The following is a 10,000-nucleotide window of genomic DNA, read 5'->3' as shown; positions in this document are numbered from 1 at the left end:
GGCGGTCTCCCATCCAAGTACTAACCAGGCCCGACCCTGCTTAGCTTCCGAGATCAGACGTGATCGGGCGTTGCCAGGCTGGTATGGCCGTACGAAATAAGTTGACAACCATAGGCTACTTATCCATATACAGATTTAGCAATTGACAATGCAAGGTGGTCTCTCTCTCTCTCTCTCTCTCTCTCTCGTGTCAAAATGAAAACAGCTTCCAGCCCCTTTCATGAAGGACTACTTGTGCATATTGCAAGATGTCAGTTTCTAAGTGAATGAGCAAAAGAGCATACAGCACCTGGTATTCCCAGGCGGTCTCCCATCCAAGTACTAACCAGGCCCGACCCTGCTTAGCTTACGAGATCAGACGTGATCGGGCGTTGCCAGGCTGGTATGGCCGTACGAAATAAGTTGACAACCATAGGCTACTTATCCATATACAGATTTAGCAATTGACAATGCAAGGTGGTCTCTCTCTCTCTCTCTCTCTCTCTCTCTCGTGTCAAAATGAAAACAGCTTCCAGCCCCTTTCATGAAGGACTACTTGTGCATATTGCAAGATGTCAGTTTCTAAGTGAATGAGCAAAAGAGCATACAGCACCTGGTATTCCCAGGCGGTCTCCCATCCAAGTACTAACCAGGCCCGACCCTGCTTAGCTTCCGAGATCAGGCGTTGCCAGGCTGGTATGGCCGTACTAAATAAGTTGACAACCATAGGCTACTTATCCATATACAGATTTAGCAATTGACAATGCAAGGTAGTCTCTCTCTCTCTCTCTCTCTCTCTCTCTCTCTCTCGTGTCAAAATGAAAACAGCTTCCAGCCCCTTTCATGAAGGACTACTTGTGCATATTGCAAGATGTCAGTTTCTAAGTGAATGAGCAAAAGAGCATACAGCACCTGGTATTCCCAGGCGGTCTCCCATCCAAGTACTAACCAGGCCCGACCCTGCTTAGCTTCCGAGATCAGACGAGATCGGGCGTTGCCAGGCTGGTATGGCCGTACGAAATAAGTTGACAACCATAGGCTACTTATCCATATACAGATTTAGCAATTGACAATGCAAGGTGGTCTCTCTCTCTCTCTCTCGTGTCAAAATGAAAACAGCTTCCAGCCCCTTTCATGAAGGACTACTTGTGCATATTGCAAGATTTCAGTTTCTAAGTGAATGAGCAAAAGAGCATACAGCACCTGGTATTCCCAGGCGGTCTCCCATCCAAGTACTAACCAGGCCCGACCCTGCTCAGCTTCCGAGATCAGACGAGATCGGGCGTTGCCAGGCTGGTATGGCCGTACGAAATAAGTTGACAACCATAGGCTACTTATCCATATACAGATTTAGCAATTGACAATGCAAGGTAGTCTCTCTCTCTCTCTCTCTCTCGTGTCAAAATGAAAACAGCTTCCAGCCCCTTTCATGAAGGACTACTTGTGCATATTGCAAGATGTCAGTTTCTAAGTGAATGAGCAAAAGAGCATACAGCACCTGGTATTCCCAGGCGGTCTCCCATCCAAGTACTAACCAGGCCCGACCCTGCTTAGCTTACGAGATCAGACGTGATCGGGCGTTGCCAGGCTGGTATGGCCGTACGAAATAAGTTGACAACCATAGGCTACTTATCCATATACAGATTTAGCAATTGACAATGCAAGGTGGTCTCTCTCTCTCTCTCTCTCTCGTGTCAAAATGAAAACAGCTTCCAGCCCCTTTCATGAAGGACTACTTGTGCATATTGCAAGATGTCAGTTTCTAAGTGAATGAGCAAAAGAGCATACAGCACCTGGTATTCCCAGGCGGTCTCCCATCCAAGTACTAACCAGGCCCGACCCTGCTTAGCTTCCCAGATCAGACGTGATCGGGCGTTGCCAGGCTGGTATGGCCGTACGAAATAAGTTGACAACCATAGGCTACTTATCCATATACAGATTTAGCAATTGACAATGCAAGGTGGTCTCTCACTCTCTCTCTCTCTCTCTCTCTCTCTCTCTCTCTCGTGTCAAAATGAAAACAGCTTCCAGCCCCTTTCATGAAGGACTACTTGTGCATATTGCAAGATGTCAGTTTCTAAGTGAATGAGCAAAAGAGCATACAGCACCTGGTATTCCGAGGCGGTCTGCCATCCAAGTACTAACCAGGCCCGACCCTGCTTAGCTTCCGAGATCAGACGAGATCGGGCGTTGCCAGGCTGGTATGGCCGTACGAAATAAGTTGACAACCATAGGCTACTTATCCATATACAGATTTAGCAATTGACAATGCAAGGTAGTCTCTCTCTCTCTCTCTCTCTCGTGTCAAAATGAAAACAGCTTCCAGCCCCTTTCATGAAGGACTACTTGTGCATATTGCAAGATTTCAGTTTCTAAGTGAATGAGCAAAAGAGCATACAGCACCTGGTATTCCCAGGCGGTCTCCCATCCAAGTACTAACCAGGCCCGACCCTGCTTAGCTTCCGAGATCAGACGAGATCGGGCGTTGCCAGGCTGGTATGGCCGTACGAAATAAGTTGACAACCATAGGCTACTTATCCATATACAGATTTAGCAATTGACAATGCAAGGTAGTCTCTCTCTCTCTCTCTCTCTCTCTCTCGTGTCAAAATGAAAACAGCTTCCAGCCCCTTTCATGAAGGACTACTTGTGCATATTGCAAGATGTCAGTTTCTAAGTGAATGAGCAAAAGAGCATACAGCACCTGGTATTCCCAGGCGGTCTCCCATCCAAGTACTAACCAGGCCCGACCCTGCTTAGCTTCCGAGATCAGACGTGATCTTGCGTTGCCAGGCTGGTATGGCCGTACGAAATAAGTTGACAACCATAGGCTACTTATCCATATACAGATTTAGCAATTGACAATGCAAGGTGGTCTCTCTCTCTCTCGTGTCAAAATGAAAACAGCTTCCAGCCCCTTTCATGAAGGACTACTTGTGCATATTGCAAGATGTCAGTTTCTAAGTGAATGAGCAAAAGAGCATACAGCACCTGGTATTCCCAGGCGGTCTCCCATCCAAGTACTAACCAGGCCCGACCCTGCTTAGCTTCCGAGATCAGACGTGATCGGGCGTTGCCAGGCTGGTATGGCCGTACGAAATAAGTTGACAACCATAGGCTACTTATCCATATACAGATTTAGCAATTGAAAATGCAAGGTGGTCTCTCTCTCTCTCTCTCGTGTCAAAATGAAAACAGCTTCCAGCCCCTTTCATGAAGGACTACTTGTGCATATTGCAAGATTTCAGTTTCTAAGTGAATGAGCAAAAGAGCATACAGCACCTGGTATTCCCAGGCGGTCTCCCATCCAAGTACTAACCAGGCCCGACCCTGCTTAGCTTCCGAGATCAGACGAGATCGGGCGTTGCCAGGCTGGTATGGCCGTACGAAATAAGTTGACAACCATAGGCTACTTATCCATATACAGATTTAGCAATTGACAATGCAAGGTAGTCTCTCTCTCTCTCTCTCGTGTCAAAATGAAAACAGCTTCCAGCCCCTTTCATGAAGGACTACTTGTGCATATTGCAAGATGTCAGTTTCTAAGTGAATGAGCAAAAGAGCATACAGCACCTGGTATTCCCAGGCGGTCTCCCATCCAAGTACTAACCAGGCCCGACCCTGCTTAGCTTCCGAGATCAGACGTGATCGGGCGTTGCCAGGCTGGTATGGCCGTACGAAATAAGTTGACAACCATAGGCTACTTATCCATATACAGATTTAGCAATTGACAATGCAAGGTGGTCTCTCTCTCTCTCTCTCTCTCTTGTGTCAAAATGAAAACAGCTTCCAGCCCCTTTCATGAAGGACTACTTGTGCATATTGCAAGATGTCAGTTTCTAAGTGAATGAGCAAAAGAGCATACAGCACCTGGTATTCCCAGGCGGTCTCCCATCCAAGTACCAACCAGGCCCGACCCTGCTTAGCTTCCGAGATCAGACGAGATCGGGCGTTGCCAGGCTGGTATGGCCGTACGAAATAAGTTGACAACCATAGGCTACTTATCCATATACAGATTTAGCAATTGACAATGCAAGGTAGTCTCTCTCTCTCTCTCTCTCTCTCTCTCGTGTCAAAATGAAAACAGCTTCCAGCCCCTTTCATGAAGGACTACTTGTGCATATTGCAAGATTTCAGTTTCTAAGTGAATGAGCAAAAGAGCATACAGCACCTGGTATTCCCAGGCGGTCTCCAATCCAAGTTCTAACCAGGCCCGACCCTGCTTAGCTTCCGAGATCAGACGAGATCGGGCGTTGCCAGGCTGGTATGGCCGTACGAAATAAGTTGACAACCATAGGCTACTTATCCATATACAGATTTAGCAATTGACAATGCAAGGTGGTCTCTCTCTCTCTCGTGTCAAAATGAAAACAGCTTCCAGCCCCTTTCATGAAGGACTACTTGTGCATATTGCAAGATGTCAGTTTCTAAGTGAATGAGCAAAAGAGCATACAGCACCTGGTATTCCCAGGCGGTCTCCCATCCAAGTACTAACCAGGCCCGACCCTGCTTAGCTTCCGAGATCAGACGTGATCGGGCGTTGCCAGGCTGGTATGGCCGTACGAAATAAGTTGACAACCATAGGCTACTTATCCATATACAGATTTAGCAATTGAAAATGCAAGGTGGTCTCTCTCTCTCTCTCTCGTGTCAAAATGAAAACAGCTTCCAGCCCCTTTCATGAAGGACTACTTGTGCATATTGCAAGATTTCAGTTTCTAAGTGAATGAGCAAAAGAGCATACAGCACCTGGTATTCCCAGGCGGTCTCCCATCCAAGTACTAACCAGGCCCGACCCTGCTTAGCTTCCGAGATCAGACGAGATCGGGCGTTGCCAGGCTGGTATGGCCGTACGAAATAAGTTGACAACCATAGGCTACTTATCCATATACAGATTTAGCAATTGACAATGCAAGGTAGTCTCTCTCTCTCTCTCTCTCTCTCTCTCGTGTCGAAATGAAAACAGCTTCCAGCCCCTTTCATGAAGGACTACTTGTGCATATTGCAAGATGTCAGTTTCTAAGTGAATGAGCAAAAGAGCATACAGCACCTGGTATTCCCAGGCGGTCTCCCATCCAAGTACTAACCAGGCCCGACCCTGCTTAGCTTCCGAGATCAGACGTGATCGGGCGTTGCCAGGCTGGTATGGCCGTACGAAATAAGTTGACAACCATAGGCTACTTATCCATATACAGATTTAGCAATTGACAATGCAAGGTGGTCTCTCTCTCTCTCTCTCTCTCTCTCGTGTCAAAATGAAAACAGCTTCCAGCCCCTTTCATGAAGGACTACTTGTGCATATTGCAAGATGTCAGTTTCTAAGTGAATGAGCAAAAGAGCATACAGCACCTGGTATTCCCAGGCGGTCTCCCATCCAAGTACTAACCAGGCCCGACCCTGCTTAGCTTCCGAGATCAGACGTGATCGGGCGTTGCCAGGCTGGTATGGCCGTACGAAATAAGTTGACAACCATAGGCTACTTATCCATATACAGATTTAGCAATTGACAATGCAAGGTGGTCTCTCTCTCTCTCTCTCTCTCTCGTGTCAAAATGAAAACAGCTTCCAGCCCCTTTCATGAAGGACTACTTGTGCATATTGCAAGATGTCAGTTTCTAAGTGAATGAGCAAAAGAGCATACAGCACCTGGTATTCCCAGGCGGTCTCCCATCCAAGTACTAACCAGGCCCGACCCTGCTTAGCTTCCGAGATCAGACGAGATCGGGCGTTGCCAGGCTGGTATGGCCGTACGAAATAAGTTGACAACCATAGGCTACTTATCCATATACAGATTTAGCAATTGACAATGCAAGGTAGTCTCTCTCTCTCTCTCTCTCTCGTGTCAAAATGAAAACAGCTTCCAGCCCCTTTCATGAAGGACTACTTGTGCATATTGCAAGATTTCAGTTTCTAAGTGAATGAGCAAAAGAGCATACAGCACCTGGTATTCCCAGGCGGTCTCCCATCCAAGTACTAACCAGGCCCGACCCTGCTTAGCTTCCGAGATCAGACGAGATCGGGCGTTGCCAGGCTGGTATGGCCGTACGAAATAAGTTGACAACCATAGGCTACTTATCCATATACAGATTTAGCAATTGACAATGCAAGGTAGTCTCTCTCTCTCTCTCTCTCTCTCTCTCGTGTCAAAATGAAAACAGCTTCCAGCCCCTTTCATGAAGGACTACTTGTGCATATTGCAAGATGTCAGTTTCTAAGTGAATGAGCAAAAGAGCATACAGCACCTGGTATTCCCAGGCGGTCTCCCATCCAAGTACTAACCAGGCCCGACCCTGCTTAGCTTCCGAGATCAGACGTGATCGGGCGTTGCCAGGCTGGTATGGCCGTACGAAATAAGTTGACAACCATAGGCTACTTATCCATATACAGATTTAGCAATTGACAATGCAAGGTGGTCTCTCTCTCTCTCTCTCTCTCGTGTCAAAATGAAAACAGCTTCCAGCCCCTTTCATGAAGGACTACTTGTGCATATTGCAAGATGTCAGTTTCTAAGTGAATGAGCAAAAGAGCATACAGCACCTGGTATTCCCAGGCGGTCTCCCATCCAAGTACTAACCAGGCCCGACCCTGCTTAGCTTCCGAGATCAGACGTGATCGGGCGTTGCCAGGCTGGTATGGCCGTACGAAATAAGTTGACAACCATAGGCTACTTATCCATATACAGATTTAGCAATTGACAATGCAAGGTGGTCTCTCTCTCTCTCTCTCGTGTCAAAATGAAAACAGCTTCCAGCCCCTTTCATGAAGGACTACTTGTGCATATTGCAAGATGTCAGTTTCTAAGTGAATGAGCAAAAGAGCATACAGCACCTGGTATTCCCAGGCGGTCTCCCATCCAAGTACCAACCAGGCCCGACCCTGCTTAGCTTCCGAGATCAGACGAGATCGGGCGTTGCCAGGCTGGTATGGCCGTACGAAATAAGTTGACAACCATAGGCTACTTATCCATATACAGATTTAGCAATTGACAATGCAAGGTAGTCTCTCTCTCTCTCTCTCTCTCTCTCTCGTGTCAAAATGAAAACAGCTTCCAGCCCCTTTCATGAAGGACTACTTGTGCATATTGCAAGATTTCAGTTTCTAAGTGAATGAGCAAAAGAGCATACAGCACCTGGTATTCCCAGGCGGTCTCCCATCCAAGTACTAACCAGGCCCGACCCTGCTTAGCTTCCGAGATCAGACGAGATCGGGCGTTGCCAGGCTGGTATGGCCGTACGAAATAAGTTGACAACCATAGGCTACTTATCCATATACAGATTTAGCAATTGACAATGCAAGGTAGTCTCTCTCTCTCTCTCTCTCTCGTGTCAAAATGAAAACAGCTTCCAGCCCCTTTCATGAAGGACTACTTGTGCATATTGCAAGATGTCAGTTTCTAAGTGAATGAGCAAAAGAGCATACAGCACCTGGTATTCCCAGGCGGTCTCCCATCCAAGTACTAACCAGGCCCGACCCTGCTTAGCTTCCGAGATCAGACGAGATCGGGCGTTGCCAGGCTGGTATGGCCGTACGAAATAAGTTGACAACCATAGGCTACTTATCCATATACAGATTTAGCAATTGACAATGCAAGGTAGTCTCTCTCTCTCTCTCTCTCTCTCTCTCGTGTCAAAATGAAAACAGCTTCCAGCCCCTTTCATGAAGGACTACTTGTGCATATTGCAAGATGTCAGTTTCTAAGTGAATGAGCAAAAGAGCATACAGCACCTGGTATTCCCAGGCGGTCTCCCATCCAAGTACTAACCAGGCCCGACCCTGCTTAGCTTCCGAGATCAGACGAGATCGGGCGTGGCCAGGCTGGTATGGCCGTACGAAATAAGTTGACAACCATAGGCTACTTATCCATATACAGATTTAGCAATTGACAATGCAAGGTAGTCTCTCTCTCTCTCTCTCTCTCTCTCTCGTGTCAAAATGAAAACAGCTTCCAGCCCCTTTCATGAAGGACTACTTGTGCATATTGCAAGATTTCAGTTTCTAAGTGAATGAGCAAAAGAGCATACAGCACCTGGTATTCCCAGGCGGTCTCCCATCCAAGTACTAACCAGGCCCGACCCTGCTTAGCTTCCGAGATCAGACGAGATCGGGCGTTGCCAGGCTGGTATGGCCGTACCAAATAAGTTGACAACCAAAGGCTACTTATCCATATACAGATTTAGCAATTGACAATGCAAGGTAGTCTCTCTCTCTCTCTCTCTCGTGTCAAAATGAAAACAGCTTCCAGCCCCTTTCATGAAGGACTACTTGTGCATATTGCAAGATGTCAGTTTCTAAGTGAATGAGCAAAAGAGCATACAGCACCTGGTATTCCCAGGCGGTCTCCCATCCAAGTACTAACCAGGCCCGACCCTGCTTAGCTTCCGAGATCAGACGAGATCGGGCGTTGCCAGGCCGGTATGGCCGTACGAAATAAGTTGACAACCATAGGCTACTTATCCATATACAGATTTAGCAATTGACAATGCAAGGTAGTCTCTCTCTCTCTCTCTCTCTCGTGTCAAAATGAAAACAGCTTCCAGCCCCTTTCATGAAGGACTACTTGTGCATATTGCAAGATGTCAGTTTTTTAAGTGAATGAGCAAAAGAGCATACAGCACCTGGTATTCCCAGGCGGTCTCCCATCCAAGTACTAACCAGGCCCGACCCTGCATAGCTTCCGGGATCAGACGAGATCGGGCGTTGCCAGGCTGGTATGGCCGTACGTAATAAGTTGACAACCATAGGCTACTTATCCATATACAGATTTAGCAATTGACAATGCAAGGTAGTCTCTCTCTCTCTCTCTCTCGTGTCAAAATGAAAACAGCTTCCAGCCCCTTTCATGAAGGACTACTTGTGCATATTGCAAGATGTCAGTTTCTAAGTGAATGAGCAAAAGAGCATACAGCACCTGGTATTCCCAGGCGGTCTCCCATCCAAGTACTAACCAGGCCCGACCCTGCTTAGCTTCCGAGATCAGACGAGATCGGGCGTTGCCAGGCTGGTATGGCCGTACGAAATAAGTTGACAACCATAGGCTACTTATCCATATACAGATTTAGCAATTGACAATGCAAGGTGGTCTCTCTCTCTCTCTCTCGTGTCAAAATGAAAACAGCTTCCAGCCCCTTTCATGAAGGACTACTTGTGCATATTGCAAGATTTCAGTTTCTAAGTGAATGAGCAAAAGAGCATACAGCACCTGGTATTCCCAGGCGGTCTCCCATCCAAGTACTAACCAGGCCCGACCCTGCTTAGCTTCCGAGATCAGACGAGATCGGGCGTTGCCAGGCTGGTATGGCCGTACGAAATAAGTTGACAACCATAGGCTACTTATCCATATACAGATTTAGCAATTGACAATGCAAGGTAGTCTCTCTCTCTCTCTCTCTCTCTCGTGTCAAAATGAAAACAGCTTCCAGCCCCTTTCATGAAGGACTACTTGTGCATATTGCAAGATTTCAGTTTCTAAGTGAATGAGCAAAAGAGCATACAGCACCTGGTATTCCCAGGCGGTCTCCCATCCAAGTACTAACCAGGCCCGACCCTGCTTAGCTTCCGAGATCAGACGAGATCGGGCGTTGCCAGGCTGGTATGGCCGTACGAAATAAGTTGACAACCATAGGCTACTTATCCATATACAGATTTAGCAATTGACAATGCAAGGTAGTCTCTCTCTCTCTCTCTCTCGTGTCAAAATGAAAACAGCTTCCAGCCCCTTTCATGAAGGACTACTTGTGCATATTGCAAGATGTCAGTTTCTAAGTGAATGAGCAAAAGAGCATACAGCACCTGGTATTCCCAGGCGGTCTCCCATCCAAGTACTAACCAGGCCCGACCCTGCTTAGCTTCCGAGATCAGACGAGATCGGGCGTTGCCAGGCTGGTATGGCCGTACGAAATAAGTTGACAACCATAGGCTACTTATCCATATACAGATTTAGCAATTGACAATGCAAGGTAGTCTCTCTCTCTCTCTCTCTCTCTCGTGTCAAAATGAAAACAGCTTCCAGCCCCTTTCATGA

At 47.2% G+C, this 10,000-nt stretch overlaps 26 non-coding genes and 8 pseudogenes across 26 annotated transcripts in view; all 34 read right to left on the bottom strand.

Moving 5' to 3' along the window:
- The window catches only part of LOC146218187 (5S ribosomal RNA), a 119-nt gene extending 24 nt beyond the window's left edge, over positions 1 to 95 (bottom strand). The window contains exon 1 of the ribosomal RNA XR_014752166.1: positions 1 to 95. This exon is cut by the window's left edge and continues 24 nt beyond it. This is a non-coding gene — a ribosomal RNA (5S ribosomal RNA).
- A 182-nt stretch (positions 96 to 277) lies between these two features.
- LOC146218186 (5S ribosomal RNA) lies at positions 278 to 396 on the bottom strand (annotated as a pseudogene).
- Positions 397 to 580: 184 nt separating this feature from the next.
- On the bottom strand, positions 581 to 689 carry LOC146218185 (5S ribosomal RNA; annotated as a pseudogene).
- A 190-nt stretch (positions 690 to 879) lies between these two features.
- Positions 880 to 998, bottom strand: LOC146218184 (5S ribosomal RNA). The gene has a single exon (XR_014751505.1). It is a non-coding gene; the product is annotated as a 5S ribosomal RNA (ribosomal RNA).
- Positions 999 to 1,170: 172 nt separating this feature from the next.
- Positions 1,171 to 1,289, bottom strand: LOC146218183 (5S ribosomal RNA). The gene has a single exon (XR_014752864.1). It is a non-coding gene; the product is annotated as a 5S ribosomal RNA (ribosomal RNA).
- A 176-nt stretch (positions 1,290 to 1,465) lies between these two features.
- Positions 1,466 to 1,584, bottom strand: LOC146218182 (5S ribosomal RNA; annotated as a pseudogene).
- Positions 1,585 to 1,760: 176 nt separating this feature from the next.
- On the bottom strand, positions 1,761 to 1,879 carry LOC146218181 (5S ribosomal RNA; annotated as a pseudogene).
- Positions 1,880 to 2,075: 196 nt separating this feature from the next.
- Positions 2,076 to 2,194, bottom strand: LOC146218180 (5S ribosomal RNA; annotated as a pseudogene).
- Positions 2,195 to 2,370: 176 nt separating this feature from the next.
- Positions 2,371 to 2,489, bottom strand: LOC146218179 (5S ribosomal RNA). Its single transcript, XR_014751504.1, has one exon. It is a non-coding gene; the product is annotated as a 5S ribosomal RNA (ribosomal RNA).
- A 182-nt stretch (positions 2,490 to 2,671) lies between these two features.
- Positions 2,672 to 2,790, bottom strand: LOC146218178 (5S ribosomal RNA; annotated as a pseudogene).
- A 168-nt stretch (positions 2,791 to 2,958) lies between these two features.
- On the bottom strand, positions 2,959 to 3,077 carry LOC146218177 (5S ribosomal RNA). The gene has a single exon (XR_014752165.1). It is a non-coding gene; the product is annotated as a 5S ribosomal RNA (ribosomal RNA).
- A 172-nt stretch (positions 3,078 to 3,249) lies between these two features.
- LOC146218176 (5S ribosomal RNA) lies at positions 3,250 to 3,368 on the bottom strand. Its single transcript, XR_014751503.1, has one exon. It is a non-coding gene; the product is annotated as a 5S ribosomal RNA (ribosomal RNA).
- Positions 3,369 to 3,540: 172 nt separating this feature from the next.
- Positions 3,541 to 3,659, bottom strand: LOC146218175 (5S ribosomal RNA). The gene has a single exon (XR_014752164.1). It is a non-coding gene; the product is annotated as a 5S ribosomal RNA (ribosomal RNA).
- Positions 3,660 to 3,837: 178 nt separating this feature from the next.
- Positions 3,838 to 3,956, bottom strand: LOC146218174 (5S ribosomal RNA). The gene has a single exon (XR_014752471.1). It is a non-coding gene; the product is annotated as a 5S ribosomal RNA (ribosomal RNA).
- Positions 3,957 to 4,138: 182 nt separating this feature from the next.
- Positions 4,139 to 4,257, bottom strand: LOC146218173 (5S ribosomal RNA; annotated as a pseudogene).
- Positions 4,258 to 4,425: 168 nt separating this feature from the next.
- Positions 4,426 to 4,544, bottom strand: LOC146218172 (5S ribosomal RNA). Its single transcript, XR_014752162.1, has one exon. It is a non-coding gene; the product is annotated as a 5S ribosomal RNA (ribosomal RNA).
- Positions 4,545 to 4,716: 172 nt separating this feature from the next.
- Positions 4,717 to 4,835, bottom strand: LOC146218171 (5S ribosomal RNA). Its single transcript, XR_014751502.1, has one exon. It is a non-coding gene; the product is annotated as a 5S ribosomal RNA (ribosomal RNA).
- Positions 4,836 to 5,017: 182 nt separating this feature from the next.
- LOC146218170 (5S ribosomal RNA) lies at positions 5,018 to 5,136 on the bottom strand. The gene has a single exon (XR_014752161.1). It is a non-coding gene; the product is annotated as a 5S ribosomal RNA (ribosomal RNA).
- Positions 5,137 to 5,316: 180 nt separating this feature from the next.
- On the bottom strand, positions 5,317 to 5,435 carry LOC146218169 (5S ribosomal RNA). The gene has a single exon (XR_014752160.1). It is a non-coding gene; the product is annotated as a 5S ribosomal RNA (ribosomal RNA).
- A 178-nt stretch (positions 5,436 to 5,613) lies between these two features.
- Positions 5,614 to 5,732, bottom strand: LOC146218168 (5S ribosomal RNA). The gene has a single exon (XR_014751501.1). It is a non-coding gene; the product is annotated as a 5S ribosomal RNA (ribosomal RNA).
- A 176-nt stretch (positions 5,733 to 5,908) lies between these two features.
- Positions 5,909 to 6,027, bottom strand: LOC146218167 (5S ribosomal RNA). The gene has a single exon (XR_014751500.1). It is a non-coding gene; the product is annotated as a 5S ribosomal RNA (ribosomal RNA).
- A 182-nt stretch (positions 6,028 to 6,209) lies between these two features.
- On the bottom strand, positions 6,210 to 6,328 carry LOC146218166 (5S ribosomal RNA). The gene has a single exon (XR_014752159.1). It is a non-coding gene; the product is annotated as a 5S ribosomal RNA (ribosomal RNA).
- Positions 6,329 to 6,504: 176 nt separating this feature from the next.
- On the bottom strand, positions 6,505 to 6,623 carry LOC146218165 (5S ribosomal RNA). The gene has a single exon (XR_014752158.1). It is a non-coding gene; the product is annotated as a 5S ribosomal RNA (ribosomal RNA).
- A 172-nt stretch (positions 6,624 to 6,795) lies between these two features.
- Positions 6,796 to 6,914, bottom strand: LOC146218164 (5S ribosomal RNA). Its single transcript, XR_014752470.1, has one exon. It is a non-coding gene; the product is annotated as a 5S ribosomal RNA (ribosomal RNA).
- A 182-nt stretch (positions 6,915 to 7,096) lies between these two features.
- Positions 7,097 to 7,215, bottom strand: LOC146218163 (5S ribosomal RNA). The gene has a single exon (XR_014751499.1). It is a non-coding gene; the product is annotated as a 5S ribosomal RNA (ribosomal RNA).
- A 176-nt stretch (positions 7,216 to 7,391) lies between these two features.
- LOC146218162 (5S ribosomal RNA) lies at positions 7,392 to 7,510 on the bottom strand. Its single transcript, XR_014751498.1, has one exon. It is a non-coding gene; the product is annotated as a 5S ribosomal RNA (ribosomal RNA).
- Positions 7,511 to 7,692: 182 nt separating this feature from the next.
- Positions 7,693 to 7,811, bottom strand: LOC146218161 (5S ribosomal RNA). The gene has a single exon (XR_014752247.1). It is a non-coding gene; the product is annotated as a 5S ribosomal RNA (ribosomal RNA).
- A 182-nt stretch (positions 7,812 to 7,993) lies between these two features.
- LOC146218160 (5S ribosomal RNA) lies at positions 7,994 to 8,112 on the bottom strand. Its single transcript, XR_014752695.1, has one exon. It is a non-coding gene; the product is annotated as a 5S ribosomal RNA (ribosomal RNA).
- A 174-nt stretch (positions 8,113 to 8,286) lies between these two features.
- LOC146218159 (5S ribosomal RNA) lies at positions 8,287 to 8,405 on the bottom strand. Its single transcript, XR_014752029.1, has one exon. It is a non-coding gene; the product is annotated as a 5S ribosomal RNA (ribosomal RNA).
- Positions 8,406 to 8,582: 177 nt separating this feature from the next.
- LOC146218158 (5S ribosomal RNA) lies at positions 8,583 to 8,701 on the bottom strand (annotated as a pseudogene).
- Positions 8,702 to 8,875: 174 nt separating this feature from the next.
- Positions 8,876 to 8,994, bottom strand: LOC146218157 (5S ribosomal RNA). Its single transcript, XR_014751495.1, has one exon. It is a non-coding gene; the product is annotated as a 5S ribosomal RNA (ribosomal RNA).
- Positions 8,995 to 9,166: 172 nt separating this feature from the next.
- On the bottom strand, positions 9,167 to 9,285 carry LOC146218156 (5S ribosomal RNA). Its single transcript, XR_014751494.1, has one exon. It is a non-coding gene; the product is annotated as a 5S ribosomal RNA (ribosomal RNA).
- Positions 9,286 to 9,463: 178 nt separating this feature from the next.
- LOC146218155 (5S ribosomal RNA) lies at positions 9,464 to 9,582 on the bottom strand. Its single transcript, XR_014751493.1, has one exon. It is a non-coding gene; the product is annotated as a 5S ribosomal RNA (ribosomal RNA).
- A 174-nt stretch (positions 9,583 to 9,756) lies between these two features.
- On the bottom strand, positions 9,757 to 9,875 carry LOC146218154 (5S ribosomal RNA). The gene has a single exon (XR_014751492.1). It is a non-coding gene; the product is annotated as a 5S ribosomal RNA (ribosomal RNA).
- Positions 9,876 to 10,000: the final 125 nt, after the last annotated feature.

The sequence above is a fragment of the Hypomesus nipponensis genome, chromosome 28, assembly GCF_054491055.1.
Source record: "Hypomesus nipponensis isolate SF chromosome 28, ASM5449105v1, whole genome shotgun sequence".
NCBI lineage: Eukaryota > Metazoa > Chordata > Actinopteri > Osmeriformes > Osmeridae > Hypomesus > Hypomesus nipponensis.
This window is presented reverse-complemented; position numbering and strand designations above follow the sequence as displayed.